The 8,992-nt window shown below is 46.1% G+C and overlaps 1 pseudogene; it reads left to right on the top strand.

Moving 5' to 3' along the window:
* The first annotated feature begins 5,624 nt into the window (after positions 1 to 5,624).
* LOC126543578 (exocyst complex component 1 pseudogene) lies at positions 5,625 to 8,171 on the top strand (annotated as a pseudogene).
* The last annotated feature ends 821 nt before the right edge of the window (positions 8,172 to 8,992 follow it).

Below are 8,992 nucleotides of genomic sequence, written 5' to 3'. Positions count from 1 at the left end.
TGCACAAGCTATTATGAAGATGAATGGGGCATTTGTGGCATTCTTATTCATTTTTTCATGGTGTTGAAGCATTGAACAACATAGATAAGCATTTTCTTTTAAAATTTGAGGTATATCATTGATTCTTTTAAAGACAGCTTCCTACAAAGGTGTCGAGCCAGAATTGAGTCTTATGAGACAAGAACTGAAGAGTTAGATGTAGTGCAAATGGTATAGGACCAAAGTGCGATGAAAATCACACAGACACTGCTGCTGCATCACTGGCCATAGCGACCAACGACTTCTATGGCAAGAGAGTAAACTGAAGAGAACATTATGACATAATGTCATACTCCTATGTGACCATTTGCCACGTTATTTTGCATTATACCGCTCAACCTCCAGAAACGAGACCGCAACTTGTCTGTAAAAAGCTTTCACGAAAAATTATTCAACACTAATAACACAGCAGTATCTTTTTTGTGGTCTTGAGGTTCAAAATTTGAGGATCAGGTGCCGACAGCTCGCGAGGAGGCTGACCTGGAGTGCCTCATGGGGAAGAACCAATTTGCCATTCACAATGCTGAGGAATTCACCGAGCAGCTTGCCGGTGAACTGGGTGCGCTGGACGCCTCCAACCTGCATACCATCATGGAGTCTGAAACTCGGTCCAGAAGCTCATGGAGATGACACAAGTGGCGCTAGACTAGGTGGGTTACCACTACTGCCAACTATGGATATGCTAACAAAACTAACATCCATGTCCTACGGAGCAATCAAGGCCAAGCCCTTCGAACATGTCTTGGTCTACCTCGGAATGCCTCAGCCGTAGCAACAATCGCCACCGCGAGAGACCACCCAATAATGACCTGTATAGCTATCGACGCACTCCGGGCGCATGTTCGCCATATATCCAGAGTCCCTAACCACCATCTCGCTAGCTTGCCCGAGAAAAGACCCAAGGCAGCGTTCTCCAGATCAGTTGTGGCTAACCGGCACTGTCATTGAGGCACTCACCCACAACAAAAACGCCATCCCCTCTGTGGTGCTTGAAAAAGCCCCCTGTGTACCTTGCTGTTCCAGGAATAGTGAAGAAAGCTAGCCTGACCACCGCGGCTCTCAAGCAGATCTCATTGGAGCTTTTCCATTGTTCATACGCTAGCCGAATCCATGTTTACACGGACGGCTCCGTCTCGGAAAATTCTACGAGCGCCATTGTTATACGATCTCAATCGGTAATCATCAAGTTCAAAACTTCACACGTAGCCACATCTACAGGTTCCGAACTGGCCGCTCTTCGCGCTGCTATCGAATACATTGAAAAAGAACCGCCCAACAACTGGGTAATATTTTGTGATTCGAAAGCAGCCCTCCAGAGCTTGCGATGCTTAGGACGTGGCAATTATGAACAGCTGGTGTCACAAATCAACGAAACTTGCCGTTGCGCTTCTGAGCGAGGACAAGATATCATCTTTCAGTGGCTGCCGGGACATTCCGGCGTCGTTCGAGGACATTGCACAACGTGCCCAAGCTGGCGCACTGACACTCCTTATACCTTTCTCGAGAGTAGACGCTGCAAGAGAGCTTTGCAGCCTCGCTCGTATCATCACGTAAAGCTACTGGCATACACCACAGAACTCTAAGTGTCGTTTATACAGCCTCGACCCATCAAAATTACCAGCAAACCTTTCACGGAGTGATGCAACACTGCTGTGTCGGCTGTGGATAGGAGTAGCATTCACCAACTCATACAGCTATTGTATAAAAATGGCGGACTCACCAATGTGCGCTAAGCGCAAGTGTGAAGAGAACATCAGTCATCTACTGTACCACTATTCTCGCTTTGATAATAAACGTAAGACTCTCCAGTGTGCCTTGAATAGACTGGATGACAGGCCATTTACGAAAGCAAATGTCTTGGGAGCATGGCCTCACAGTTCATTAGCCCAGAAAGTAGTTGAAGGGCTTTTTCAATACCTGAAGGCAACACATTTGAGTACCCGACTATACACATCCTACACCTAACTTAGTGCGTGTGAAAGTACGGTGTAGACTCATGTTTTCTCTCTCTCTCTCTCTTTCACTCCCCATTCCCCTACCCACGTGTAGGGTAGCAGACTGGACTCAGTCTGGTTGACCTCCCTGCCTTTCCTTCTTCCCTTCTCTCTCTCTCTGGCTATACATTCAAAGGAGTCGTCTTCTATCGTCTCTTGTCACCTTCTATATTTAAGTAGCCAGTGTTGACATTCATCGACGAGAGGTGCTTAGCGTTGCAGAGCCGATCCAATGCGCCGTCTATCAGTGGGAGGGGGTATACGGCCTTGTTCGGGATCTTGTTAAGTCGATGATAGTAGACGCAGAAACGTAGGGTTCTGTCATTTTTCCTTACCAAGACTACCAAGATCCCTGCGGACTCTCCGACGGTTCGGTGATGTCGTGGCGCCGAATTTTGTCCGCTTATTGCCTTATAGTTTCACGTTCTCGCGCCAGAACTCGGCAAGGCCTCTGGCGGAGTGGTGAGGTGCACATTCCGGTTATTGGGCAATGCTTTGCAACTGGTGTTTGTCGAATCCTCCATGACGTCGAAAAGCAGTCTTTGTATCTTCGGAGAAGAGTTCTGAGCTGTTGCTCTTTGCCCATGGGGAGACTTGGATTTTTGTCGAAGTCTGGTTCAGGAACTATCGTCGTAGAGGTAGATGCGGCAGAATAGGAGAGAACAAACGCATTGCTGGTTTCCACAACTTTCTCGAGGTACGAGATTGTCGTGCCCTTGTTTATGTGCTTGAACACGTGCCTGAACATGTCAGCATCAGTTTCGCTTTTCCTCCATGCAGTCGAGCGATCGCTCTTGCGACGTAAATTTCACGATTAAGCAGTAGGCGTTCCTCTCCCTCGATGACGCCTTCTACGTCTGCAAGTGTTTCAGTGCCGACGGAAATGACAATGCTGGAGCGAAGCGGGGTACTCACTTGATCTTCGAGCACACTCTAGGCGTGGTGACTACGAAGGCTCTCTAGTGGTATTGCTTGATCTTGAGATAGCGTTATCGACTTCGACTTCAGGTCGATGATTGTGCCGTGTTGGATCAGGAAGTTCATACCGAGAATGATGTTTTGTGAGCACTTTTGCAGGATAACGAAGGTAGCAGGGTAAGTTAGGTTATGAACGATAATTCTTGCCGTGCAAATTCCAGTCGGCGTTATTAGGTGTCCATCAGCTGTCCGAATTTCATGACCGTCCGATGCAGTCTTGACTTTCATCAAGTTGGTGGCGAATAATCCACTGATGACGGAGTAGTCGGCACCAGTGTCTACAAGCGCGGTGACAACGTGGGGCTCGAGAAGCACGTCGAGGTCGGTGGCTCTTTGTCGTGTATTGCAGTTGGGTCTTGGCGTCGGAACATGGCTGCGTCGTATTGACGTGTGGCTGAAACATCGCGTCATCAGCTGTTCTTTCTTGGCGTATTCTTTGCTTCCAGGCTTCGTCAGTATGGTGGTCTCTCGTGGATATGTCGTCGAGATAGTCATGTCGGCATCTTCGTCGACGGCAGAGGAGGATCTTCGTCAGTTCTACGTACAGCTACCGCAACCGCGGTTGAGCTACATAAGGAGGGCGGGGAAACAAAAGATAAGAGGGGAGGGGATGTGAGGGAAGAAAAAGGAAGCTAGGAGATAAGTCGGAAAGCAGTCCGAGTTTTCCGCAAGCGAACGAACACTTTCCTTTTCCTGATGGAGGGACGGCGCCACGAGGAAAGCTGGTGGAATTTTCTTTGGGTTCAGTTTCTCGCGTGTCATTGTATTAGACGGGATGTGCGTAAACATACGTCAGTGCGATGTCGCAGATTTTAAAGTGCTGTGTCATAGTTGGGCCGTCTTTGGTACTGGTAAAGTGCTCGATACTTTAAAGGCTGAGTCTAGAGCTGTCGTAGGTATGAAGTAGTTCCACATGTCACTGTGGCAGCTTCGAATTTCACATATCAAGCTTACATGTAGAACCTATGCAGGACGACATGTATGAAAAAAAGAAAACAAAACTGGCACCTTAAAGGAAGCTTTAGCTTACCGGTTTCCTGTCTTCTTCATATTTTGGTCCTCGTTCAGGGCTTCCCAGTATAACAAAAGTTCTCGAAATCACACACTTCTTCAAAAGTCTTCAAGGCTATACATTTGCGCATTGGCCTAGTTGCAGTATAGACATAAGAAAGTGAGATATATTAAATGGTGTACTGCTAAGTGCTAGCATAATCACCTGGTCCGTAACGTTCTCAGTGTAGGCCGCTCCTCCCCATGCGGATTTGGTTTGCTCATTTTGTTGCACCCACTACTGAAGAAAACATCCTTAGGTAGTTGCTACGGGTCGATTGATTCACGTATAACAGCGAACAGCAGCGGGACGACACCACAAAACAAACATGAAAGCAGCTGTGGGTGTAGCTTTGCTGTCAAGCGAGCTGTTTGGTTTGCAATGCCATACATCGACAAACTAGTGGATGATGCTTCGTGACTAGTTGTTAAATTTCGCTTGACATTTCGAATATACTGTACTGGATAATGTACTTATGTAGATGTGGGTATGGCAAATTCAGATTCCTAGCCTCATCAAAATCGTAACGCCGCAGATCTCTCATGTAAGCTTGCCTCAAGTTATTCTGACTGAACGAACGTGAGAGAAAATGGCCTTGGGCTTCTCTTATGTTTTTTACTACAAGATTTAAAGTTTCATCAAACGGATCTACATTCACCGCTGGGGTGGTTGGAAGAAAGTCTGAAAAAATAACTAAACAGCGTGGAAAAGGAAGAGTAAGAGAACAGTTTCCGCACTTGCGCTGCCTTGTTGATTTAAATTAATATACTAACTGAATAAAGAATGTTTTTAAAACGTTTAAAACGTAGCCCGATCGGGAAGCATAATTGCAGTGCATAAATTTTACCTTTGTGGAGCAGTGAGCTTGACCTGAAAAACAGGCTGATACTCCCATTCTCCAACAAAAGGTTAATATGTAGGTGAGGTTTGCAGAATTATTACATCGTTATTCATTACTAACTTACACAGCTGAAAAACTACATAAGTCAGCTTTGTTCACTTGAAGTTTTTAATCATATTTGTTACTGAAGTGACAGTCTAAACAATGCTTCCTAGAATAACTATATCTGAACTTTTTCTTTCAAAAGAAAGAAAATCTCATCAAATTCATTGATGTGATAGTCGAGGAAAACAATTTCTTTGCTCCCATGCAATCAGGTAGGAGCTGTCGAGGTAAAGCTATCTTTTAAAGGAGAGTTTATTGAGTAGTTCTTAATGAAACATGCATGCGGGCTATTTTACTTTTTGTGACAAATCTGGCACGTTAACAGAACTTTGCTGCTGCCACCATCATAATTTGAACACAGCATCATTCTGCCGGTTAACTACTGCAAAACTGCGAAGTCTCCACAATCAGCCTACGAACACAGCCTTGTTGCATTGTTGCCTTGTCGCCCAGGTGTCTGGCAGTAAAAGAGGCCAGGGCACCGAAGCGCCCCAAGTGTGGCCTGCTGCCTTTCTTCAGCCACTTTGAAGAATTTGTCAAGCAAGCAAAGGCCACCTTTCGCTAGTCCGAGCGTCCCGCCGACCACGGAAAGTGGCACACATACCTGGTTCCTGCCATGCTTGCCACTATCGGCAGCATCACCTTTGAGCACCAAAGAACACTCCCTCAGGTGAGGATGCTTACAACCAGAGTCCTTCATTCACGCTAGCTCCAAAAGTCTGCCTCAAATTTCGGGCGTGCTTCTGTACTTCCCCGCGAGTTGTTGACTATGATCGATAAAAAAAATATGACCTCCCATTATTCGCTAAAAAGTGTTGTAATTTCTAATCTGTCTCCAAAAAAGGTGCTTTGCATATGGTAGCGCGTGCCGAGATCTTATTTTGTTGTTTGGCTCAAAAAGCGCTGCTTTATAGGCAGTTTTGTTCTCAATAGCTGATGCAACGCTCAGCAGGATGTCACACTGCTTGCCTATCACCGCGGGCTATCGTAGGGTTGAAGAGCTTTAGCTGACAACCACAAGCAGGTCTAGCAGATATCACATTGTCGAATACTCGCATACTACTTGAAAGCAGTGTTCAGGAAAACTGCCCAGTAATGAAAGCAGTGTACACCAGGGCATTGTTCTGGTTCAATCACTATAGAGGATTTCATTTTCAGTCGACGTTTACTGGCTAAACAAGTGATGCCTCAGTGAAGCTAGACTCCATATTACACAAAAGTGAAAGTATCCGTAAAATTCATTGGCCCAGAATACGGCGCCTGGTGCTTGTACGTCTTCTGAAGTGCGAGATAGCGCAGCAAGACGAGGGCTAGCAAGAAAACAACACAATTGCTATGTTGTCTCCCTAATAGGTTTGTCTTGCAGCGCTACCTCACCATTTAGAAGGCGCGCAACACCAATTAGCCCATCTTTGTTCACTGCTGTGTGAATGTGTAAAGTTCAGAGTGGCAGTGAGGCAATGTTGGCATTGTGATATGTAAAATTGCATCAGAAAGTTGACTGCATAAGAGCAACCACTCTGAAAACTTTGCGAAAACCCCATGAGTTGTTTCATTGCAAGCATATTTTGTATCGCTAGTTGTTGTTCGGTTAATATTAGAATATGCTTAGACAGGAACCAAATTGAAATCTGACAAACACAGGAAAGCGCCTCCTTGTCGTATTTGCCTTTCCTTCGCATAATCAAACATTGTAATCCCCTTTTGGCAGAGTCGCCACCTGATTAGCTTGCCACCTCCCTAAAACAGTGCATTATAAGCTGCATTGTAACATTGTTAAAATCAGTCTGAAGGGAATGAAGGACGATGTGATCAGAACATGGGCACTGTACTTGGCTCCCTTTGCGATGTTTTATTTCAACCATGTTAACCTACCAACTCACCGTTTTGATCGTCCATCGCAAGTACGTTGTCAGAGTCGGCAACTCAATTTGCGCCGCGCAGATTCATATCCAAGTAATTGGACTTCTTAAGCTTTCCTTAATTTGTCAAGTTATCGTGTATTTTGTTGTCATCTAGCCTTTTACGTTTTGCTGGGTTGTTTTTAGGCTGCTAATATGCCTTACGAATAATTTGAAACAATAGCACGAAGATTTCAAAGGTGTGTCAAAACCGCGCATAAAGCTTTCAGATTTTTTTTTAATCCTGCAAAGCTAGTACTCAAGGTATAGCAACTTCATTTTGTTTGTATACCCCCGACTTTATGAAACTGATTTCTTTTACTCCTCAATAGGTGGCATTTTTTGTGTCTTAAACCAAACATTTAGTTGAAACCTGCCATAAAGACTCTGCGTATGACTTCTGCTACTCAGCCTGACTTTGCTGGTTCAAAGCAGAGCTGCTACTGCAGATAGGTTTGGAGGGGGCTGAATGCGAAAATGCTTCTGCACCACACGCTTTTCCATCACACCACGAAATCCCAATTATTCAAAGTTGATGTAAAGACCACCGCTTCAGCGTCTTTCATAGCCCTCGTGTTGGTTTAGAACGTCTTACCCCATCACTAAATCAAACCCAGATACCACGAAAATCAAAGCTCCGCTGTCCCCACTAAACTGCGCCGCACCACTTTGAAGCTAATGTATGTGGAGAAACACACACACGGGAGTATCGCATTCGTCCTATGGTTGGCTTTATTCCATAGCTCAGGTAATCCGTAGTAGAGGCCTCCTCACGGGAAAAAACGAATCACTTTTTAGCGCGATTAGAAATATATCCTGAAGTGAATTATTAGGCTGCAAGTGATCTGAATTAAATTATTTGCATTTGCACAAATCAGTCGGCCAATGTGATATTTCAGTGCATCTCAAAAGCAGTCGCCCAAATAGCGTTGTGTAATGTACGATCTCTGCAGGTCGTTCTACTGGTGGACTTCCACAAGCTATACACGTTGCTCTACAAGCTCAATATTAGCTGCCTCGAGCCTGATCATCGCGAGGTGAAGAAGCGCTACAGTGAGGCGCTGCATGCCTACGCGACGCACAACGTCGGCCGGCCCCTGGAGAAACCGAACCTGTTCTTCGAGGGTGTCCAGAGAAAAATAGCGCGAGGCGTCAAGAAGGAGGAGGTTGGATACCAACTGGCGTTCAGTAAACAGGAGCTGCGGAAAGTGATAAAAGAGAACGCGGCACATCAAGTGAACCGCGGACTGGAGGCCATGTAATGCTAGGTCGAGAAGCACGTCTCACCACTTGCAGCAGCCAGGCCTGCTGCAAGTGGTTTGTCACTTGATGCTGGACGAACTCATCCGCCAGTACAGTCGCGATCAATTTGAAGGTGATCGCTCGAGCTGCGACTGGCGGGCCTTCCAAGCAGCATAGCGGCCGATTTCGGAACTGCGAAGATAAATATTGCGCTGCCTTCTTCCCCTTTTACGCTCGTCCAGGCTGCAACCGTCACCCCCAATAGTAACTCGCCACACTTTTGTGCTTGTTAGCCTTTCATGGCAATGATGTGTGTGCGTCCCTGCCTCATGCATACATTGGCTAACAATGGCGCTTCTGTGCAATAGCTGATAAGGCAGTCGAAATGAATTCGCAGGTTATCTCGTGAAGGGTGACGAAAAGCTGCGAGTTGCCAGACGGGAATGACAGCTGCTCAGCGAACAGCAAAAGAGAGAGAGGGAAGCTATCTGATGTTTCCCTCTTGACTGACGGTGATGACGTAACGTGGCGCTGCTCCTAGTTTCGGTCGCCGCTCGAGCGATCACCTTCAAATTGATAGCGACTGTACATGTCACTTGAGGCGCTCGTGCAACGCTGCTATCCGGGGTCCATGATTGCCCTCGAGTTCACGATAGACGACATCCTCGCTTCCTTTTCGGACATTGCTTGTTCCCACTAATGGCATTTTCAATGTGACACGTTATTGTGCACTTTAAGTAGACTTGAACTGCTTCCGCCGAGGAGACATGCTCCTTTAGAAAACGTCTGTGGCGGCAGCATGAAAGAGTGCATGTGCGGACAATTGAGCTAATTGTTATTG

Source organism: Dermacentor andersoni, chromosome 10, assembly GCF_023375885.2.
Source record: "Dermacentor andersoni chromosome 10, qqDerAnde1_hic_scaffold, whole genome shotgun sequence".
NCBI classification, from domain to species: Eukaryota; Metazoa; Arthropoda; class Arachnida; order Ixodida; family Ixodidae; genus Dermacentor; species Dermacentor andersoni.
The sequence above is the reverse complement of the archived record's forward strand: the minus strand, read 5'-3'. Positions and strand labels throughout refer to the sequence as shown.